The 25,084-nt window shown below is 33.0% G+C and overlaps 1 protein-coding gene and 1 pseudogene across 2 annotated transcripts in view; both read right to left on the bottom strand.

The window, feature by feature from the left end:
- Positions 1-25,084, bottom strand: part of MAGI2 (membrane associated guanylate kinase, WW and PDZ domain containing 2) — a 1,217,785-nt gene that overhangs the window by 975,674 nt on the left and 217,027 nt on the right. The window lies entirely within an intron of this gene.
- LOC120591966 (uncharacterized) lies at positions 7,182-7,300 on the bottom strand (annotated as a pseudogene).

Here is a 25,084-nt window from a genome sequence, read left to right as displayed (position 1 = left end):
ATGTTATCCTAGGAGTTGATGTGGCTCTTCACAGAAAGGTTGTAGCTGGATTGGGCTTTAAGATCAGGAAGTTGCTATTTAATATAGTTTGGGTACAAGAAAAAATCTACTACTTCTAGAAAACAGATATGCTAATTCATAACATAGCTTAGGCCAAGAAGCATATTTTTCTTCATACTTTATTTTCCTGTTGGAAATATATATAAAAATATTTGTTCATTGTCTTCTATTTCCCCTGTCTTTCAAACAGATATATTAAAAAACAAAACAAAACAAATCAAAACAAAAAACTTCCATATACTCCACAGCCCATTCATTGTGGGTTCCCAGAGAATATTAGGAAACGCATGATGTTCTGTAGAGTACGGGAGTTCCTAAAATAATAGTCTGTGAATTTGGTCTCAACAGGGGAATATGATAATATCATCCTGGAGCTGCTGAAAAACAAACCACCTACAACTAAACAAAATGTATATTGGGCAAACATCTGCCAAAAAAAAGCAAGTGAATTAGGGAGAGCACGCAGAAAGACTTAATCTAGTCCTGCTGTGAAAATCCAGGTTGAAAAGAAAATGCCAATAAAACGCGTACTGGCTGCACTATCAGTACTCAGAAGACTAACGCTGGTGCTCACTTTGTCTATTTCAAAGAGCCTACAGAGCATCTGGCTTCTGAGTCTCTGCCACTCCAGAAATGAAATCTCCAGGGATTTTAATTTCTGCATTTATTTTTAGGGAATCATAAGTACATTATGTCTGACACATTTGTTTTCTCTAGGCAAGGCTGATGCTAGTGAAGTAGGAAAATTCAATTCACGATTAAGGAATGTGGTCAAAGGGCGCTACGAGAATGTCATGCATTCCAAACAATGCTCATGCACAGCCTTGCTGCACAGAGGACAGACATTTCTCTCTGACTTAGAAATTTGGGTTTGGGGCTTGGGAGAAAGATGGACTTTCAAGGACTAATAAATTTACTTACTCTCCTGTCTTTCTTGATATCTCTAATTTTGTTAGGAGCAGTCACAGAAAAGAGATAGGAGATGTACATTTTTCTTTTTGAAGAAACAAAAAGCTACACTAAACCTCTGTTCAAACCCTACAATCCAAAATGTTGTTCTTTTGAGCTTGCTTAATTTATGAGAACAGGCTCATTGTGTGAGCTTTAAATCAAGATACACAAAATTGGACTCAGCTGTTATTTGAACAAGAGCAGAATCAGCCTTAGGCAAACTTGGAAGAAGATGACGCTTGAATTCCTGGGGCAACCAACACTTTCCCTTTCTGTGCTTCTTACCACTATATTCTTATTAGTATCTTTCTGTTCCCAGGGCTCATGTGTTGATTTTGAACTTTCTTATTTTGGAAGCTGCATCTTATAATCTGGACATTTTTGGCTCCCTGACTCTTATTCTGTGCCTTTGTCTCTTTTAGGGTCCAATCTTTAACTGATGGATTCCTCCTCCCATCCCCCCGCAAATGTACTGCAGATTCTCTTCTGATGATGATGAATTAAATTTTTTTTCCTAGACATTTTTTCCCTAAAATAAATCTGAAATTCAGAAACGCTTGGCAGAGATTTATACTTGTTGAATGACTCATTTGTCTCTGTACTTTATCAATATATATAATCGCATAAATAACATGTTCTAAAACTAGTATTTTTCTTTATTTTAATATTTTCACAGCGTTGATTGTGGAATAAATGTTTAATAATATTACTTCCAAGAATGTTTACATGATATTTCATATCAGAAATGCATAATTCATTTTTTCATAAATTTAAGTATTTCAAGATGCCAATCTTGAAATAAATTTGTGGTATTATACAGACTTCTGCTCTGTATGAGAAGACTGCAGAATCAATAACAACCAAACTCTACTAGATAGTTGGATGGGAAAGTTCATATTTTGTGTTAATGGTGGCCTTTCCTTTTAAAACCTGACAATAAAACATTTAAAAAATCACTGCACTAGTTAAGTGCATTGAAAGAATAATTAAACTCCAGTTTCTGCATTTATTGAATTTTAATCACTTAAACTGGGTTCAGAGCCTTTTTTCTTCCTCCTGAAATGATCAAGTATTATTAAAAAAATATATTAGTGTCTTCAGTGATGTTTTCATACTGAAATTATAATTGTTTTGCTGTGGACAAAGATGGCTATATACTTCCTTACATATTTGCAGAAATTGATCATAAAAAAATACCACTGCTTTTTGATACTATGCATTTTGGGTATTCCATGTTCCCTTTTTCCTTGTTCCCTTGCAGCTCATTAACTTTTGGTGTTGTGTTTCACAAAAATTTAATGCCTAATTATATCAAAAAGAAAGAAGAATAATCCAACATATGGCTGATTAACCATGGAGCTCTATCTAGCTAAATTAAGCACTTCCAAGATACTATTGACTTATGTTCTGCTAAATTTTATTATGAACTATTCTCATTCTTATTTTATCCAAATTCATGTTAAATATTCTGAGACTCTAAGAACACAGAAGGAGAATTAAATGTCTAAATTTCTATCATTAAAATTGAGACCTTGATGTTAAGTACAGCGTGGTTGTAGATATACAATAGAAATATCCCCTGGAATTTGAACAATTTTTAACCATTAACATTTAAATAAAGCTCTTTTCTTAAATTATTCTAAAAGGAAGCCTAAACTGAATTCTGGACTTCAGGAGAATGTAACATTGGGTATGTAAATTTGACAGAGAGAAAATATGAACAAAAATAAGATGAAAACAAGGCACTTGTGGAGAGAGAAGTTTAGGTGTGGCTTCTCTATGGATTTATACAGAAAAACCATTAGAAGTGTAAGGGACCTTGGAGATAGAAAGGAACAAACTCCTTTTTAAGATCATTTGCCAGAAAAATTATAGTGCTGTAGTAGACTTTGACAGAACACAGAAAAAAACCTGGTCTAATTTTGAAATTGCAGGAAGCCACCACAGGAGAGTTGGAGACAATCAAAAGGGATAAATTAAAATCTCTTGGGGAAACATGGTTAAGGAGAACTTCAATTCCCTTCCTCTGATTTAAGTAATGGAAATAATGTGTGGTTTCTTTTTTAAAGGTAAAAATAGAAGGGCATATGTGGAAAAGAGATTGCTCAACCGCCGGTGTGTATAAGAATACATACCTAAGTGCATACAAAATACTCATAACCAACAAAGCAACAAACAGATTCATATGTCACTAGGGCAAGAAATATTATTTGAAATACAATTTGAAAGGCAGAACTATACTTTTTTGTTTACGAAAAACATTTCACCAACTGACAGTGTTTTTGTCAAGAAACATGCTTCTCCTGTGGTTAATGTTTGTAAAGTACCTTGTGCTTTTTGGTAGGAAGGATTTATAAATGAAAACTAAATCAATATCTAAAAAAGTGATTTTTAAGAGAACAAACTTCAATTTTAAGATTTAGGTTTGTCAAAAAAAAAGTACTCTTGCTTTTGAGATTCAAGTTATGCAGACATACGCTATTTTTCTAAAATTCATTGCTAACTCAAAGCACAGTTCTTTCTGAGCCAGGCAGCAGAGTCTGGTGGTTCCTAAACTTGAGTGGTATGAGATTCCTAGTGAAGTAGGGAGGTGCTTTCAAAACACATAGATTTCCAGGCCTCACCCTTGATATACTGAATCTGGATCTCTAGGAGATCCCAGAACCTATTAAGTTTATAATGTTCTCTGGGCATTTATGTAGAGCATACAGGCTTGGGATTTACAGGTATATTCCATAACTACCTTTGACCACCCAAATCATCCGTATTCTATATGCATAAGGAAGCATTAGAGTTTACTGAAAAGAGAACTTTCTATCTCTGATTGCGAGACAAGTTGAGTGTAAAGTATCAATTTCAACAATATATTATCCTCAAAGACAAAACAATGATTTGAGATTTTAAAAGTATTCCAACTATTATGTAATAAACTATTATATTATAAAGTTCTTGATAAAATAATTCCTATTTTATTCATCTTTTATTTTTAGCATTTAGCACATGCTTTGGCTAAGTCCAGATAAATATGCTATCATTTAATCAATCATAGGAAAAATATACAATGGCAAATAAAGAGATAAGATTCTAAGATGCTAGTGGGAGAGATAAACAACAAACTCAGAAACAAATAAATACCTAGGATAATTTGAGAAATAAGTACTCTAAAGAAACAACAGGGTAATATGATGGAAGGTGGCAAGAGTTAGGACAGGTAGGTATTTATTTAAATGGGTAGTTAGGGCAGGCCTTCCTGAGGAGTTGAGCTTGGACAAATGAATATCAGGGGATGGGGTGGTCCAGTCAAGAGAACAGTAAACGCAAAGGCAAAGTAAAGAATGAGCACAATGTGTTTGAGAAACAGAAATGAGGACAGGTATTTGTAGTATTTGAGTCAGAGGTAAGGTGGTAGGAGATAAAATATTGAGAGGTAGACAGTGAAAATAGAGGTGCTTGTATGACCTAGAATGATTTGAAAAACTAAGACTGTTTACCTTGGCAGTGAAATGCAGCACTGACTTTGGTTTCAGTAAGACCTGAATTCCAGTACCGGCTACATTGATTACTAGAGAATTAACCTTGGATGTAGATCTTAACCTAACTCTGACTGTCTTTTTGGTAAAGCAGGGATAATAATAGGTAAATAATGTTATGAATAATAATGCTTCATAGCATCATTAGAAAGATTAAATGAGTAAATAGATGTAAAGTGCTTACTTAGCTCCATGCCTAGCACTTAGTAAGCGCTCTATAAATGTTAGCTGTCATTATGATGAACAGGAGTTTCCTTCTATATAAAATATATTACGGCATGTATATAGCATATCCTCATGTTGTATATGCATATATAAATTTATATTCTTCAATCTAAAATAGTAAACCAATGATGATGAGATACGATAACATAGATGGAAAAACAAATAAGTGATCAATAATTTGTATTATAAACTGTTGGCTGATAAGTCCTGATTCTAGAGTTGCATCCATAGTTACTGCTTGTGCAATCTCTTCCAAAACAGAACTAAATCAAAAGTAGATTCTTTTACACTGATGTATTCTCTGATCCAGATATATTTTCCTGATAATTTTTGCTAAGAGGATGGTTCAGTTTGCAACATTGAAAAGCATAGCTCTACTTTGATTCTAGAACATTCCAGGATTTCTGCCCAAAATTGTGCCCAGTTTTGTCCTGATTCACACTGTATGAAACCCACCTAAATTAAAATCCATTTTATCTCAAGCTCATTTGAGAAAGAATAACAAGAATCAAATATACATGAGCTATTAAGTTAAACATGGCAGCTATGTGTACCACAGGGACCATTACAGAAAATAAAAGCAGAACCTTGTAGTAAAGTTCCTCACTGGCTGGCAAATATATTTCTACTTCAATTATTCATGTATTTGATGCTAGGATTACATAAACTAAAATGTATTATATTGTGCTTGCTACATAATAAGCATCAAACAGATTACATTATTAAGATATTGATGACAATGCAAAATAATTTTCTAAATCAGAGTAATTCTTGAATATGCAGACTTACAAGCCCGATCCAGTCTTCCTTAATTGGAAACTCCAAGAGATCCTATATATTTTTAAAAAGCTTCCCAGTGACTTTGAGGTGTTTTGCTAAATCTAACTTTGCAAGGGTATACCAATTCCACATCTACAAGAAAATAAACACATTTTGTTGAACTCTGGCTTTTTTGATGTGAACATAAAATTTAAATTAAAAAAGCATTCAAAGTTCTTTCATATAAGTATAGTATATAATCCCCTCTTATTATTTATGAATCAATAAATAGTCCATATATTCATTTCCAAATTACCTCAGGGGTATTGTATTTCTTTTCTATGGAGTTTTTTTCCCCCTCCGAATAACTAATAATGTTTCACTTTCAGTTTCACTTGACTCCAAAGGTTATTTCAAGAAAATTTAATGTTGCTTTATATGTGCCATTTCATATCAGCAGCGAGAGCAACAATTCATATTCTTTTATTTCAGAATGCTTTCAGTAATTTTAATGTTATTAAAAATCTTAGTTCTCCTAAATGTTGTAAGTTTTACAAGCCATTTATTGTTTTATATCTTCAAAGAACTTCATTTAGTCATTCACTCAGCACCTGTTCATTAATGCCTATCAGGATCTGAAAATCACTGGTGAGAAACAGACCCAAAGCCTGCTTCCACAGAGTTCAGTTTATCTAGTGGGGATACAGACAACAACAGAATAGTTTTACAAATGTACAACTACAAATTGTGATAAGTGCTTTGAAGAAAAACCTCCTGGCATCATGAAATCACATAACAAGGTGGGCACGGCCTAGTCAGAGAAACAGCAGGAAGGCCTCTGTGCAGTGAGCTCAGAAATGAGAAATAAGCATAAGAGTTAACTAGATGAAGAGGAGAGGAAACGTATCTAGCTGGAGATGGGGCATAAAGGCCCTGAGAGGATGTAAGAAAAGGTGGGCGTGGCTGGAGGACTAAGAGGAGTTTAAGGTGAGAAAGGTAAGACCAGGAGTGAGGTCTGGGATGGGTTCATCTTAAGCACAGTGAAAGCCCTGGCAGGTTTTAAGCAAAAGAGTTATGGGATCAATTGGCATTTGACTTCAATGGACGAAGGACTGAAGAAGAGCAAAGACTGGATCAGGATGTGTTTATGCAAATAATCAGATTAATGGATAAAGCCTTAATGAAATTATCTAAGGCTGTCTTTCATTGGCGATCTAGTATATAAAATTAAAGTCTTGAAATTTTCCATGCCAAAACAGAATAATTAAGAAACAGAAAAGTTCAATTAAAGAAAGAAATCGAAAAGAATTATTGATATGCCATTTTTTGTCTAATAACTTTTATCAATTTATTTTAAATATATTTTCCCTTTTGCATTCTAATTTCCAACTCTTATTCCTTTTTTTGGAAACTTTTGTATTTTATTTTTCTTAGTTAAGAAAGCAATAGACTTATAGAGGTCCACTCACAATTGTCAAGGGTTGTAAATATGCTTCTTTGGATGTCTTTTACCACCAGGACAAAGTTGGTTTCAGCTTATTCCAATCAGATAATTGTTGTTTTTTTTTTTTTTTTTTAGGCAAGGCAACCCTTGGTTGACCTCACAGATTGCAAGGACCTTATCAGCTTACGATCCCTTATTTTTAAATTTTTTTACACCTATAGCACCTGGTCTTCCTAGGTGGTCTCCTATCCAAGTACTAACCAGGCCCAACCCTGCTTAGCTTCCAAGATCAGATGAGATCAGGCTTCTTCAAGGTAGCATGGTTGTAGACTCAGATAAATTTCTATTTGTGCCTATTCAGTGACAATTTTAAAAGTCTCTCCAATGAAACAGTCATCGAATCTCAGTTATCCAAAAAAATCTCAATTTCAGCATTTGACAAAAGAGCAAAGAAAACCTAAAATATCAACTCTGATGTATGACATTTACATGTCAAGCTTCCTTTTCTTGACTGTTGAAAAATGTTACTTTATCACAAATTTGATTACATTTAATCTTGTTTTGAATATCTATGAAGAACGTTTCTCTGCTAATGTTGGTAAAAATACAAAAAAAAAAAAATTTGCAAGAGCGTCACCTCCTGGAATTACTAATAAATGTCAGACCAAGTCATACTCTGACCTCCTGTTTTTAAGGAAAAAAAAAAGGTATTTTAATGGCTGTATTTACTTTCATTTTCCTGTGTTTCAGAGGAGAGATTTAAATGCCAGACCATCACCTACGTGGAAGAGTTTTAAGTTGGCAATCAGGTTACTTTAGGAGGAAGGACAACTGGAGCTAGATGATAAGCTGTTCTCTGGCTGCCTCAAGTCTTGTTGAACATTTAGCCTCTTCAGTCACTCCTGGCCAACATTACTTTTTGTCTATTATATTCTTCTGCCATTTCTGCTTTTTAAAAATATATTATTGGCCTTCCTGGAATGGTCTGTTGCTCTTTTATTCCTTTAAATGCCTTCTCCAAGCTAACCTCTGGCAAGAAAACTATTCTGCTAATCCAAATCTATTTTGTTTCATGGCTTGTGTGATTCCCTTCGGGCTATATTCTTCTTTTCCTTATGTTTGGTCCACCTGTGGAAAAGATAGGAACTGTGTTGACATTCTATAATGTGTTCAGGTCACCAGCAGTCTTTGGTATTTTGGGCTTATGAAAATTTTCACAAGGGATGACCCATGACATCAGAATAATAGTGATAATTCCAACAGTTTGGCATGCATAGGTCTATGAGGCAGACCTGCTCTTAATGCATACAGGGGTTGCTGACTTTGCTCTATGCTTTGCTTATTTGCAGGTGTAGCTTTTAATGATCAATGTTCTGAGCTAATGAATAATCAAATCTATACATTCTTTTATGTGCCCACTCATTTATTCATTCATTCTCGTGTTCATTCAACAAGTATTTATTCAGTATCTTTTAAATATTTAGCATATGCTAGACCCTGGAGATCAAATGTCAAGCACCTAAGAAGACAAAGTCCCTGACTTCCTAGAGTTAACTGGTGGGGAAGGAGGGCTGCAACAGATATGAATTAAATAATCTCACTGATAAATGTATAATTACGAATTAAGGGAAGTACTTGGAAAGACTGGAATGTTATGGTTCCAAAGATCTAGATAACAAGGAAATTTAACATGACTGGCGGGAAGATGGGGAGAGAGTAGTCAGAGATAAACATCTCTCCACTCCAGGAAATGATAAAGGTGAGACTAGGAAAAGTGTGTGGGCTGGGGTGCAGAAAAATGTAGTATGTTCTATAGAAGGAACAGCATGTGCAAAGGTTGTATGGCACAGTCTATGCCTCTTTCAGGAACTGGAAGACAGGCAATGCCAATGTGACTGAAGTCCACAGTAAGAGGGACAATGGTGTGTGATAATCTCTAGACTGACGTAGATGCAGGGCCAAGTCACAAGGCTCTGTGCACCTTGTTGAAGACTGGGTCTTCATCCTTCTAATGAGCTTTAAAAAATATCACAGACTTGGTATAATCCATTTAGAATAAGAAATGGAGTGTTGCTTCTGCTCCTGACTGAGATCTTTCAAAACCAGAGTATGATGTTAATAAGCCAATCACCCATGTAAGTTTGGTATTAAATTTTCCTATTTGGAAAAAAGTAACTACTAAATTTCTCACAAGAACAGGCTCTTTAGTTTCTAATAATCAGAATGTTTAAGAACTTAGATAGGGTCTTATTTTTATCATAGTCAGTCAAATAAATATTTACACACTAAATAGCATCTCACAGATCTTACTAAGCATTAAGATAAGTAGTTTCTTTAGTTGTTTTTTTTTTTCCTTTTTTAAAAAATTCTCACTCCATTTTAGCTTAACTGATGGACATATTTACTAGTGAGTATTGAAACAAATTAATACTTTAAGTGCCAAAAGGCAAAAACCACAGCTTTTTAGTGCCCTGTATTAATAGAGATCCTCTGACTTTTGACGGCTTACCCACTGTGATGAAAGTCCTCGAAATTCTTTAAGCATCCAGTTTGCACAGCTCAGCTTTTAAAACTCCTCTAATGAATATGCTGAGCCATGCAGTTCTGGGATCCAAAAGAGTAAGTCTGATTCTATCTGTATTTCCATATTCAAAGTAACCCAAAAAAGAAATCTACAGGGGCAAAGATATCTAGTATTATAAACAAATAAATTTTAACAACAATAGAGGAAAAAAATCAGATACTGGCCAACCTGCCAAGACCTAAGTTCAGGAGGCTGAATTTTTACTCTTCTAGCTGACAACATAATTACCCCCTACAACTGCCACAGACACATACTCCCTGTAGTGTTTTAATCTTTATTATTATATTCACAGCTCTAAAAAATATAACACAATACTAAATTATAACCTCATGTCCTGTTCAACTGTCAGAAAAGATCCTAGTTTCCTTTTATAAGGCCGTACTGACTATTTACAGAAATATACATATTCAAAAGATAATAATCTCCAAAAGGAAGGCTATTAATGGTTCTCTAAAGCTGTGGAGCAACATTAGCAAAGGAGGCAATTACAGTCACATCAAAGACAGATAACAAAGTCATTGTTTTACCAAGAACGAAATGCTTGTCTTATGTTTTTGCTTGATTGCTAAAACATTTTTAAAGCACCTACAGAAAAATCATTGTTGGTTTAAAACTCAAAGATTTTAAAAATAGAGCTATTAAAAAATATTGAGGTCTCATCAAGTATAAAATGTCTATAGGTAACTTTTCAGATAGCTTTGTGTGGGCTAGGAGGCATTTGAACATGGCCCCCAACATTCCCACCTGCAGAGTACACACCTGCATAATCCTCTCCCTTTGAAGGTGGGCAGGACTGTAAATGTGGTGGGATAGTCACTCCCTAGATTATGTTACATCATTCAGCAAAGGGGAGAGTAATGTTGAATGATGTAACATATGTTATATCACTGTCCTGGCCAATTGAAGAGATTCTCTTCTAGCCTCAAAGAAGAAAACTGATACATTGTGGAGAAGGACACTTGGCAGGGAACAAAGGAGAGCCTCTTAGAGTTGAAAACACCTTCTGACTGACAGCCAGAAAGCTGAGAATGCCTTCTGACTCTCAGCCCCATAACCACAAGGAACAAAATTCTATCAATAATTGGTGAACATGGAAGAAGACCCCAAGCCTCAGATGAGACCAAAGCCCCAGCCAACATCTTGCTTTCGGCCTGGTGAGAGCCTGAGCAGAGACCTTGGCTAACCAATGAGAAGACTCTTGACTCATGTAAATTGTGAGATAATAAATGTGTGTTGTTTTAAGCCTCTATGTTTATGGCAATTTGTTGTGCAGCAATAGACGCTAATATATTCTGTATTCAGTAAAATTTACATTTTACTCTGAGTCAGTAAGACTAATTTTTTCAAGTCCAAATAAATGTAGGTAGAAGTTTTATGGTAATACAGATATTAAAGCATACCATAAATAGTACAAATAAAGCATACATGGTACAGAAGACAGACCACTGAAATCATAGTACATGAGCCTTAGTACCAGCTTGGCCACTGAGTGATTTGAAGAAGTCATGTAATCTTTATGAGCCTTGGTTTCTTCATCAGTAAAGTTAAAGTATACTACTAGTCAGGAGTCTGCATTTTAACAAGGTCTCCTGGTGATTATCAAGCTTGCTGAAGTTTGAGAAGCTCTGTTTTACGTATACAAGAAGTTTACACCTTTTCGTTCTTCCTTAATATCTTCCCATAGATATGGATCCAGGTTTTGTAGGATCTGAAGTTTATACAATTTAGGGGACTCTCTTGGAGAGTTAGTTGTAAATTAGAAATTAGTAGAGGATCTTGGGAAAGCTCATACAAGTGAGGGCTCTGAAGCTAAAACTTCACAAGTTTGAAAGAAAACGTTCTGCCTTCCATTGTTTTGGTTTCTTATTTATACTCATTTAATTCCAATACCCTTGAAACAGCCCCCCTCTACTCTTTCTCTTTCCTCTTCAATCTCTTCTTCTCTACAGATTCTTCTCTATCAATGCTGAAACAGTCACCTCTTTTACCCTTAAAACCAAAGAAGAGTATGCTAAAACAAAAAATAAGCAAAAACTCCAAGTCAAAAAATACAAATAAAAAAGTAAAATCTTTCCTTCAAATCTGTATTTCTTTAAATTTTCAGGGATTTTTTTGTACTTCTTAACTGCTAAATTTCTTCCAAATATTGTCTTAGAAAAAACTTACTTTCTTTTTTCTCACTTGTAGTTTATTTCTCAATCTATTGTAAAATGGCTAAAACTGCTCTCACAAAAGAAATAAACAACCTACTTATTGCTAAATCTGTCTTTATCTTGCAGCATTTGACACTCCCTCTCCCCACACTCACTTTTTTTCAGAGACATTTTAAAACACAGTGAAAGTTTTAAAATGTACAATGATTACATTTATGCCCACCACCTAGATTCTTCAACAACCCTTAACATTTTGTCATTTGCTGTGTGTGTGTGGGTGTGTATTTTGCTTAACAATCATTCAGGAAAGTTGTAGATATCATGACATGCAGACACCTTCAAATATTTCAGTTTGCACCTTCTAAAAATAATAATCTTTTCTGATAATACCAAGTACTATTATTACAACTAAGAAAATTGACAAAAATTTGCTAATATTATCTGCCACCTATTACATATTCGTACTCCCTAATTGTCCCTAAAATGTCTTTTAGCTGTTTTACTCATTGTGAAAGCTCATACTCAGGTATCAAGCACTGCATTTGGTTGTTAAGTTCTTTAACTTCTTTAAATTTTTGAACAGTCATTCCATTTTTTTTCCCCATGATAGCATTAACCTTTTGAAGAGTATAGGTCAGCTGTCTTTGGAATTGACATCACATTCTAGAATTAGCTGATGGTTTCATTGTGTTTTTATATATTATTCCTCTATCCCCAATATTTGGTGTAGCCTAGAGCAGCAGTTCCCAACACTTTTGGCAGCAGGGACCAGTTCTCCTTTGAGAATCAAATGCCTGATGATCTGAGGTGTAGCTGAGCTGGTGATGCTAGCGCTGGGGAGCAGCAGCAAATACAGACGAAGCTTGGCTCGCTCGCTGATCAGCTACTCACTTCTCGCTGTACGGCCCTGTTCCTAACAGGCCACGGACCAGTACCGGACTGCGACTCCTGATAGAGGGTAAGGCTATAATTTAAATGTGATACAGTTTAAACATTTTTTGAGATGATTTCTTCATAGATGATACTGATTACTTCATAATACATCTGTAAAGGAGGCCCCTAATGTCAGATGGCCCTACTATTATGATGTTAAGTTTGATCATTTGGTTTTGCCTGGCAAGTTTTTCTTTCTAAAGATATATATTTTTTCCCTTTGTAATTAATAATCAACTAATCAGGCAATATTTTGGCACATGCAAATAATCTTTCGCCTAGTTGTATTAGCATCCATTATTGAGCCCTCATCTAAATCGATATTTCACTGGGGTTGCAGAATGGCCCCTCCCTTCTTCTTGAAAAGTTTTCTACCTTAAGCATCAATGATATCATAAGATACTTATTTTCAGTTTGCTTTCCCCTTCCATTCTGGTCCCTTTTTCAAGCTCCTTTGCTTCTATTCCTCCTTAAATGTTGGTATTCCTCAGAGTTCTTTCACATAATTATGGTTAGTACTTATTGATTTCTCAAGAAAGAGTAATTAGAAAAGTGTATTTTAATATAAAGAATTAGAATAAATGGTTTTTATTGTGCCTCTTTAAGTTTGTTTTACCAATGAACGCAAGAAGCAAATTGTCTCTAAAAATTATCAAGCATAGAATTAATACTTTGGAAATTATAGATCTAAATAGTCAAATACATAGATTTTAAGGGTTGCTTTTACTAACATGAAGAGTTTTAAGCATCATTTAACTTTTGTATCAATACGGTCTCACTATCAGGGCAGGAACTCAAACTGTCTGTTCACAGTCATACACACAGTACCCAGTATTGGCCTAGCCAGCTTTCAATAATGTGTCTGAATGCCTTGCTAAAATCTCCCTAAAAGGGGGTACTTCATATTTTCTTATTCCCATGTGCTAAAAAAGTATATCGAAGAATCATACAACAATTTGCCTGATTATAATTGAAATTTATAAAAAGATTAAAACTCAGAGCCAAACTAATAGCCACATCAACAACAAAACACATTGAAGACCTGTAGCTATTAAATTCAATAAAAACTTGGCAGGAAGTGTGATTATTCCTTTTTTTTCTTTTTAATTTTTAAATTCCCACTTTAAGTTCCCCAAACCCACTCCATATATACTCATCAACTGTCTCTCTTGTTTTCACTAAATGATATATGTTCAATTAATGTCAATTCAAAATTCAATTTTCCTTAATTTAAAGGAATAGTAATGAAGACAGAACTATATTTTACACAGAATTTGGATAACTGTAGAGCTTAAATAGACAGGTCACCCCACCCACTTCCAAAACTATTCAAGAATAATTACTTTTATAATGGTGAATTAAGAAACTATAAATTCCCAATATGTATTTCATAATCAAAAGTAGATTAAAGTACATTTTATAAAGATTGCTTTTAAATGTATTCTAATACTTTAAATATTAAGCTATCCAAAATATTTGATTATCTACAACATTTTCTAAATTTCTGGAATAATGGAGGGGGTTAATGTTCATTGTTATAAATGCATATAATTATAGCTAACGATTTCATAGCTTACTTAATTTAATAATCGTTGTCTAAGAAGAATAATCATGAATGTAAAAAAATAACATTGAGATTTTCTTAATTGCACCACTTAGGAAATATAGATCAATAATAATATTGACTGGGATAAGTGGATTGTAGGAAAGTTTTGAACAATTTGATTCTTAATTAAAACAAAACTCCATGAAAAAAAACAAGTATTACCTAAAATGAGAATATAAAGTGTAGTCATTCCATTAGCCAGTGTTCTTAGTAGCCTAACATTTATATTTGTTGTAATTACAAAACAATTACCTAAAATTCAATTTATGAGTATTCCTTCATAATGTACATCATAAACCATTATAAGTTTTATATTTGTTTTTAAAGGGTAAAATCAATCTATTTATTGGGTACAATTGGAGAATATACTAGTTTTCTAGGCCTTCCATAATACAGTAATAAAAACTGAATCACTGAGAACAACAGAAATTTATTATCTCACAGTTCTGGAAGTTATAAGTCTGATATCAAGGTGTCAGGAGGGCCATGTTCCCTCTGAAGGCACTGGAGAAGGGTCTGTTCTAGATCTCTCTAGCCTCTTGATCTAGATCTTTTCTAATTTCTTGGCTTATAGCGACTCTACTTCAGCACTCACATGGCATTCTCCCTGTGTACATGTCTCTGTATCTAAATTTTCCCTTTTTATAAAAAGAGAAGTCATATCTGTTTATGGGCCCACCAGACTTCAAAGAGGCAAAGGTTTGGTGCTTCAGTAGTTGCTAGGTGGTTTAGAAGCAGAAACTGTACTTGGTTGTAGATTCCCATGAAGCATGTGCCTGGACAAGCCTTAAAGCTCTAAGAGCATATGCCAAGGTGTGAAGAGCCCACAGGGCACACTCGCCAAAATTGTAACTCATGATAGAGTGAATTAGTTAACATATAAAAACTAATATGGAAGACTGGCTGAGAAACATCTGAAAATTTAGAATGAAGAGGAAGGAACTTGTTCTATAAAACATTAAAATGCAAAGCTAAAATCATTAGAACACAATAATATTATGCAAAAATCAGTAGTATTAGAACGGAATTGATACTTCTTTAATATACACTAGAATATAAGAACTCAATATAAAATAAGGCACAGATCACAAAACAAGGATTTGGTAAATCATGTTTTCAAGACAGTGGGTCGAAATCATTAATATATTTTTAAAATTAATTTTGTGGACCCCTGTCAGTTTTTTTTTTTAATTGAAATAGAATAAAATAAAATTGGATGAGATAGGATGAAATGGAATGAGAAAGAATAGAGTAGAGCAGAGCAGAACAGAACAGAACAGAGTAGAATATATTAGAATTCACCACAAATATTAAGGATAAAATTTTTTTTGACACTTTCATATCAGTTATAAGAATGTGTGTGCATGTATATGTATGTCGTGTGTATTCTAGATTGTGATTTAAAATGTAATATTTAATGTGGATTGTGATAAAAAAATTAAACGTCTCTCCTATAAATGATTTGGGGTAGTTAATTATTTGGAAAAATATCTTTTTATATCCTTAATCTCTAAAAAATAACAATACAAAACATATATGGATTGAAGAGTTTTTTTTTAAATCATAATAAATGTACATAGACATATAAACATGATCTCTGAGAATTTTAGAAGGGTAAAAGTTAAGGAAGAAATAATAAAGGAAAAGTACTGCATGTTTGAAATCACAGACACAAAAAATGTACAATTCAGAAAGTAATCAAAAGTTAAAAGAAAATTTGGGAAAAATAATTGCAATAACAACAAAGATAAACATCCTAAATGTATTTTAAAAAATAAGGCATAAATAAGGAAAGCACTGATTCTATAACAAGTAGATAATTTACCTAAAAGATAAATATAACTGACTAAAAATGTTTACTTTCACATAATATCAAAGAGAGAAAATAATTAGACAATAGTAAAATATTCTCTTATCAAATTTTGCAAGGAGTGTTGAAAAAGATATAAAAATATCTGACGCAGTATAATTTGATGTGCACTATTTGGACACCAGTTTGGAGATATATCAAGAATCTTAAAATGTTATCTTTCTTTGACCAACTAATTCCATATTTTATGGAGTTCCTCCCAACAAAAGAGTTTGAAATAAGCACCATGGTTCAGGTATTCATCTTATCATTACTTGTAATGGTGCTAATTATACGCTGAATATGCCAAATAAGTGGAGCAACCTGCAGTAGATGCCATGTTTTCATCTGAATACTGTTTAATGAAATAGAAAAAAAAAAACTTTTGATATATGAGAAACTCTGAATCAAAACTGTATATTAGTTCTGAGGAAAACATGATTATAAAGAAAATTACACCACCATTACCAATTTTCTCTGGGTAGGGAGACAGTGGTTATTTTAATTTTCTTCTTTGTGTTTCTCCATTTGTCCATATATCTTAAATAGGTATATATTATCTTCTATAATACCAAAGGCAATTCAGTTAATCTTAAAATAGCATCCTCTCTTGCCCTCTTCCATATGGCCTTAGTGGTGGGTCTCTAAGGATTTCTCTAATGAGAAATGTCTGAAGGTGCTGTAAACAGTTCTTTTAAGTATAATTGAGAGTTCCTCTAGTCACTTTATCTTTTGTTTTAAAGTTTTTTTTTTCTTAATATAAACCTTGAATAGAATATTCACATCAATATTTTAATTTATTTCCAGTCTCACCTGTTATGAATCAGAACTTGAAGGAGGTAACAGACCTGCTAATATAATAGCCTCTTATTAAGCATGAATTAATGAGTTAATACTATAATAAATAACAGAGCTTTCTAAGTAAATGTAAAGGGCACCCCTTCTGTGTTAGGATAAGGCATTTTGATTACTTTTTACTGTATATGAAGATGGTAGACTTTGTGTTGTGATCGCTCACTCAAATATCTCTTTAAAGAAGGACTTGCTGCCTGAACTACCTTGCCCCTTCCTGGGAGTGGCCCACATGCACTGACTGACCCAGGTGGAAGTGTAAATAACTCACACTCTCAGTCAGATTTAGGAGGATGCTAAAGGACCATTCTAGCTAGGTCCAGGGCATCCTGTGGCTTTGGGCCTGCACTACAGTTTGACCTTTCCCTCTGACCAGTTTTTCTTCCTTCTCCTTCCAATCCACAAGTATTGACTTCAAGGGCACATCTCAAAAATATCTTACAAGGTAAACTGTATCTACCTTAGAACCCTAACCCAATAGAGGACAATGAATTACTACTCTGGATATAGGTGAGCTAGTGGCATCTTGTATATATTTTGAATTTCATTATGTCATAAAAAATGATGAATAAAGTGTAGACTTAGAGGTGCAGCTATATTAATGGAAAAGCCCTCAAAACCAATCTTATCTTAAAACGTTATAGAATTTGTCTTAGACCACCACTCATTAATCAAATCAGTTTATCATTTTATAAAACACCAGAATCAGTATTCGTGAGAATCCGACTGCAATTTATTTTGCAATATTTTAGTAAAATAACTTTCAAAAAAAAAAAAAAACTACCTTTGTTAGCATCATGCTCTGGAGCAGTGTTAATGAAATGATTGACACGCTGAATGTACTGATTTACTGCCTTTCCTTGACCGTAATTAAGCAGTTGATTCTTACCCGTACCTCCCTCTGTTCTCTTCCACATACGGCAAGCAACAGTCATGGAAGTTTAGCAAATTAAGCTTTGATTTTGACACATTTCACAGTGCTTCCAATGATGCTGAAACAGAAAGTAGCTCTTAAAACCTGCTTACCCAACCTGCTAGTCTGAACTGAAGCTCTTTGCTGCCCTCTGCAGATAACTAGAGATGAAAATGGAAAGTCCTTAATTAGCAAATATTGCTTTCTTCTGAGTAAATAGAATTTTTGTTCTGTAAACTTTATAGAATAATAGACTAAACGAAGGATATTTGAATTAAAGTAAAATTAAGAATATTTCTTTCCTGTAATCTCTTTTGTACTATATCCTGCATTTCTGCATTTGCCTTTTTAAAAATAATTACCTAAAATTAAAACTACACGTTTGAAAACACTGTGGTAACACAAAATGAAGGTATAACACACATATACACGCACAAAACACACACATGAATGCATACATTAAGAATTACTAATTTTTCTTTTTTAAAATTTTTTATCATTATATGTATTAGCCACATTTTAAAAGTCACAGAAATTATACTAGAAAATGTCCTCTGGTTAAAAACATAAGCTACATGCTCTATTTTTTTAAAGACTTAATTTTTTAGAGTAGTTTTGCGCACAGCAAAATTGAATAGAAATTACAGAGATTTCCCATACCCGCCTGCCCCCACAATAAGCTTTATTGTCACATAATAGTTTTTCTTGCTTTTTGTTTTAAAGCTTATTGTTGTCCCCTCAACACATGCACACTTTTTTGGCCATTGTTTCGTAAGAAAAGAATCACTATTTCAATCATTTCAATTCACGTTAAAAGTATTTTGCTGAGCATTTTCTACGTTGTCAGAAATCAAAATGATGATAATGACAGTAAACAGCTGAGTGCCTACCACGTGCAAGACACTGTTGCATATTTTACATATGCTACATATGCTAACCACTTAATCTTTGCAAATATTGTAAGCTTACCATTTTGTTGAAAATAGCATTACTCGAGGTTTCATCATTATTTAACACAAATCACCTTTCTTAAGGCATGAGAAAGGTCAGTTATATTTTGTAATTCCTGTTATTTCACAGTGAGCATGTGGTTTTACTCCTATTCATGTTTTCTGTACTTTAAGCTCATCTATGACTTTTTGATTTTCAGGCAGTGTGTTTAAGAATTTTTTCCCAAGAGATAATCAACTGCTGAATGTAACGTCTCTCTTTAAATATGAGACAACCTTCAAATCACTTCTTAAAAGTGGTGGTTGTAGCTTTGTGAAAATCAGATCCTAAAAATCTTACACTATTGGTCTTGTTTCCACTTAATTTCTGTCTTAATTTCTTATTTGTGTACTGTATCTCTGTACTATTTGTGTACTGTATCTCTATACTATTTAGAAGGAAACTTACCTGACTTCTTTATGGGCTGAGATTTACACTGAGGTTACTATACATAATGCTAAGGGAATCATTAGCAGTAAAAACAGCAAATACTTTCAAGCACTGATGACATAGAATTAGAGTCTAGGAAAATGTTGGGGATAATGTAATGGGAATTCACACAGATACAATGGATATTCAGAGTAATTATCTCCAAATGAAAGAATGGAAAATAGATTATGATAAATGTAACAATATCAAGAATCACTTTATAAAGCAAGCTTGGTGTAATTAAAGGTGTAACATCCAAAATTTTCATACAGTTTGGCAACTAAAAGTACTGACATGGTTCTCTGAAAATCATTTTCAAAATCATAAAAGTCTTACTACCTACCCTTAACCACAGTGACACAAGTTCACATTATCTCCACCCAAACCTGATATTGCAGAGTCACTTTTACTCCTTGTGGAGTCCTCCAGAGTGTGTTTGAGCAATCATAAGCAAATAAAAATAGATACTCTCCCGCCCTCCCCCTTTTTACACAAAAGGCAGAGTACTATGTGCACTACTCTATCCCTTGATTTTTTTCACATAATGCTATTATCCTGAAGACTTTTACCTACTAGTACACAGAAATGGTCCTAATACTATTTAATGGTGTCATAATACTCTATTTTACTAATGTATAACAGTTTAATTCTTTGTTAAGGTGGTTAGGTTGTTTTTCCATCAATATTGCAATGTACATCTTTATACATATGTGATAGTAAATGTAAAAATTTGTTTTTAAAAATATTTAAATAAAAATAATATGGCACTGAAAGTTACAAATGTATACATGGGATAGATACTGAGATCCTTAGTCCAGATCTTTCAGGGTGGATGAACCCATTTCCTAGGTGCTGGGAATATTGACGCTTAATGAAGAGGAACAGTCTCTGACTGGAAAGTGCCTATGGCTCCGAGGAATGCCCTTTCCAAAGTTGCAGACTGTGACCAATGACAACCTGAGGAAGGCTGTAAAGATCCAGGCTTCTTACCTCATTTTAGGAAGCTCTGGAGGTTTCACTCAGATCTCAGTTACAGCCTCCTGTGGGTAGCTTCTCCATCCATCCAGTTCTGCCTCCTTCACTTCCTTACAGATGTTTCCCAAGAACATTTCCAATAAACGTTCTGCATGCAATTTTATGTCTCATGATGTTTTCAGAGAACCGATTTTAGATAGGGCATTTATACTTGATTAAGTCTGAGTTTGTAGTATTAAGGTTAGATTATCACAGTGTTAGTCATTTATTTAGTTAATATTTAAAATATTGTGATAACATTTTTATCTTTTATATATTTTTTTGGTCTGAAAACTTATTTTTCCCTCATTGTTTTTGTTTATTGAAATTCAATTTTTAGGTGAATAATTATATATATGTTGATGAACATACAGTTGTGTAATAATTCTATGTAGGTTGATAAACATACAATTATGTGATGGTTCAAAATACAGAACAGTTCCATCATCTGAAAAAATTCCCTTGTGCCCTTTGTTGAAGGTCTGTTAAAGTATACTGACAATTTTTTAAAAATTGATTTGTTTTCTTTAGACTGAGTTTAGAAAGATTTTAAATATTCTGGGTATCAGTCCTTTATCAGATATATATTTCACAAATATTTTCTCCCAATCTGAAGCTTGACTTTTTATTTTTCTAAAAAAGTTCTTTTGAAGAGCTTTCATGTAATTTTTTAAAACTAAAATACCTGATTTATTTTTTTCACTATTTTGTGTATATAGGAGTAATCTGTTATTACAGGGTAATGGATAATAAAAAATATGCATAAATGCAGACATTTAAATCATATCATACAATATTCATAGGAGAAAAGAAGAAGGGAAGTTGATCTCTTTCTAATCTGTTAGAATAGTTCCTCGTAAAGTAGTTATAGAATACAATAAGTTCCTAATAGCAAATGCAAACTTGAATGCAATTAAAAGGGAATATGGATAGACATTTTGGTTATGTCAAAGTTTCAAGGCATTATCCTTGTTTATTTCCAGATAATTTTTTTCCTTTTCTTTTATGTCTTTAAGGAAATAAAAAATAAAGCATGATCTGGCTTAAGATGGAGAAATAAAGGTAGAATTCAGAATTTTTTTCTCCAAATAATAACAAAATGAACAAAAAAGAGGAAAATGTGGTAACAAAATTAATCAACAAAGCATCAGTCAACTAAGGGAACAGTTATGACGAAATGACAAAATTTAATGGCCTGTAGCCTAAGAAGAGGAGGTGATTCTGGGAGGGTAGCTCAACACAGCCAACCTCCTAACCCCATTTTTAATCCTAAATATGGAGAAAAGTAGATATTATCTTTTACCTTTTCAGAGTAAAGAATTTTAGCAATTGATGCTGGAGGGAAATGGTTAAATTTTGAATAACAGGTCTGACACTTTCAGAAAGAGAATGATTCGAAAGAAAAACAAATCAAAGTCCAGTGGTTTCTTTTTGGAAGAATGGGATACAGATATCCAATTGAGTAGAATAAACCTCGATAAAGGACTCCTCTTTAAAAAAAGCAAAACAGAAACTTCTTTATTACGGAAAATATCAATCATATTTAAAAAAAGAGTAGCATAATGGATTATAATTCACCCATCACCCAAATTTAATAATGAGTAACAACAATGGTCAGTCAATGTTGTTTCATCAATACTGTCACACTTTAACTTCTTTTATATTTGGTGCTTGTGAAAGATGTTTACCAAATCAGTCATTTTTGTACCAACAACATAACTATTACATAGCAGGCATTCAATGGTGTTAGCTAAATGAATCAATTAATCAATGAATGAATCAATCTCCATTTAAACATATTATTCCACTTTCCAGAAAGTAAGTCTGCCTTTAAAAAAAGATGAACACTATATATGATGAATGTGATAACAATGCAAAGAACCAATTTCATTAAATATGTGCAAGGACAGGCATTTTGAAGATAATCAGGCTAAGATTATGGATTCTTCTTAAATGAGAAAGAGAATCCTACTAATGGAAACCTTTCTAAGCGAATAGGGACTGAGAAACACACCTGGTAGCTTGAAGGTGACAGAATTAAATGCTCAGGCCCAAATTCACAATGACAATTTAATGCTGAGACATCAGCCTGTACCTTAAAGCAAAGAACTTGTACTTATTTAAAATATGCCTTTTTGTAGAGCTATCACGTCCAAATTGATGTAATTTTACCTCTTTTGATTATGAATTTTCTTGCCTTAAAAAGCCAGTGGTATTAAGAAGTGTGTATACACACACATACACATATATACTTATAGTATGAATACACAAAGCCAAACATAAACATACATGATTACATAATTTCTGCCATTTATTTCCCAAATACCTCAGAGGCCAGTTCTATCTATTTGGGACCAAATGGATAACCTTCAATATAGTCATGAAAAAATTTGAATATATGATACTAGAATCTCTAGTATGTCAACTAATATGTGACTCAGTAAATCATCTATTTAGTTTATTCCACACAAATACCTAAATATTTTGAAATATGATGTTCTTAAGGACACTATTACTGTTATTAAAAAGGACTGAGACCATATTTGCTCTAAAGAAGCAGTAATTTCTCCCCAAACAAATGTTAATAATTGGAAGCAATTGCAGTCAGAATGGAACTTAACTAGTCAGGGGAGAACCTAAGCATCTACTTATGGGAAATTGGTGGCATAAATGAGAATATGATATGGGCCATCAATGCAGGAGGTATTTTAAAAGAGCTGATTTGATCTGCCCTCTTTGATTTTCAACCTAATGAATAAAACATTATAACAACTTTAAAATTTATATAATTTAGTTATTAAATTTTAAAGTAGGAAGCAATATTATTTTAACTCTAATAATATAATTAAATTTAACCTTCTGAATCTATTTCAAAAAAGCACATTTATAAAAACCTGGTTTATATTTCTCCAAAAAGTAATCTGTTGATAGTTATTTCAGTTTCTATTATGGCACTACCTAGAGTTGAATTATTAAGAAATCAGACCAACCTGTATATGGAAAAATACTACCAATTTTAATATCCATTGCTAGTCTATTCCTTAACCCTTATTCATTCTATAATTTATACTTAACTATGATTCTCTGAGATAGTGCATGATATGTTGGTGTATATGGAATTAGAAGACACATTTCTAAATTGCCTGAAACATTTTTTTGCTCTGCAACAATTTATTAGCTGTAGGTAGTCTTTTAAATATTGATTATTCTAGAGATCAAAGGAGCTGATAGATCTGAAATGTATTTTCACTTAAATGGAAATAGAAAATGTCTCTATTTTACTAATAATGTTAAAGGATTTATGGTTGAAACTACATGGCAACAAATTTATGTAAAAGAAAATAAAAAAAATGTTCAAATAGATATGGATGGTTGTATTTCACAGAAATACGCATATAGTTTGTTATTGTATTCTTTCCTACAAAGGATTCTTTAGAGATTGCCACTGTTTCGTGGAAGAAAATGAAGAATTGAGATTCAGAAGACCTAAATTCATAGAAAACAATAAAGTCATGCAAAGATTTGCATGTTTTTGTTTAATGAATACACACACATAATATTTTAGAAGGAGCTTCTACTAAAAGCATTGTTGGGGATTGCCACTATGCATTCAAAGAGAATCCTGCATTGAGATTCACAAGACATCAGTAGTTGTCCCAGCTCTGCCTATAATTCGATTTGAGGTATTCACTTAACTACTTAAGCATTTGATTCCTGATTTGTTAAATAATGAGGCTCTAATAAACAATCTCTGAGGTCCCTTTTAGATCTAAGAAATGCTAATATTCTATTTTCAGTTGTCAGAATAATCACCTTACTTTTGCAAGGAGTTTATACATTTTAAAGTTTATATAAGCAATGTATTAACAGTGGATAAAGAATGGAAATTGAAGATAAAGTAACAGATGTCCTACTATCCAGCCACAACCATTACTAATATATGGTCTCCCACACTTTTCCATATATGTATGTATAATTTAAAACAATAATAAGGCCCTCTAACTTGCTTTTCTTCCTCAATACAATATAACAAACATCTCTCCATGTTATTACATATAGATTTGGATAATTTTAAATACTTCATATGTATGCACAAAATATATTTAATGAATCTCTTTTTTTGGACTTTCATATTATTTCTAATTTTGTTATTACAACAAACTATGATGACTAACATCATACATGTATCTTTACTAATTTCTCTATTTCTTTGAATAAATGCACAGATTTGGGATTATTAGTTCAAAGAAGTAGATGTTTCTTTTTAGTAATTTGATATATTTTGACAAATTGCTGTATAGAAAAGTTTATCCTGATACAGTTCCACAGGCTGTAAAGCAGAGGGTTTATTTTCCTCAAAATGAAGAGAATCCTGGGAGCCTCATTCCTGTTAACCTTTGCTATATTGACAGGCAAAAAATGGTACTCTGCTCTAATCTCAATGTTCATTTTTTTGATTATTAATGAGAACAAATGTATCACTAAATGTTTGGGCCACTTTTACCTTTGTTAGTAAATTTTCTGTACGTGCTTTTAGCCTACCTGAAAAAATTAATACTTTATTTTTAGAGCAGTTTTAGGTGTGTAGAAAAATCAAGAGAAAAGTACAAGGGTTCTCATATACCCCTTTTTGTTCCTTACTACCCAGTTTCCCTATTATTAACATTTTATAATGTGGCACACTTCTTACAATTGATGAACTAATGTTGATACATTTTTATTTTTTAAAGTCTATAGTTTACATTAGGGTTTACTCTTTGTGTTGTATAGTTCTACAGATTTTGAAAAACAT

This window comes from Pteropus medius, unplaced genomic scaffold, assembly GCF_902729225.1.
Source record: "Pteropus medius unplaced genomic scaffold, Ma_sr-lr_union100, whole genome shotgun sequence".
NCBI classification, from domain to species: domain Eukaryota; kingdom Metazoa; phylum Chordata; class Mammalia; order Chiroptera; family Pteropodidae; genus Pteropus; species Pteropus medius.
Note: the sequence above shows the minus strand (reverse complement) of the source record. Positions and strands in the feature narration are given on the sequence as shown.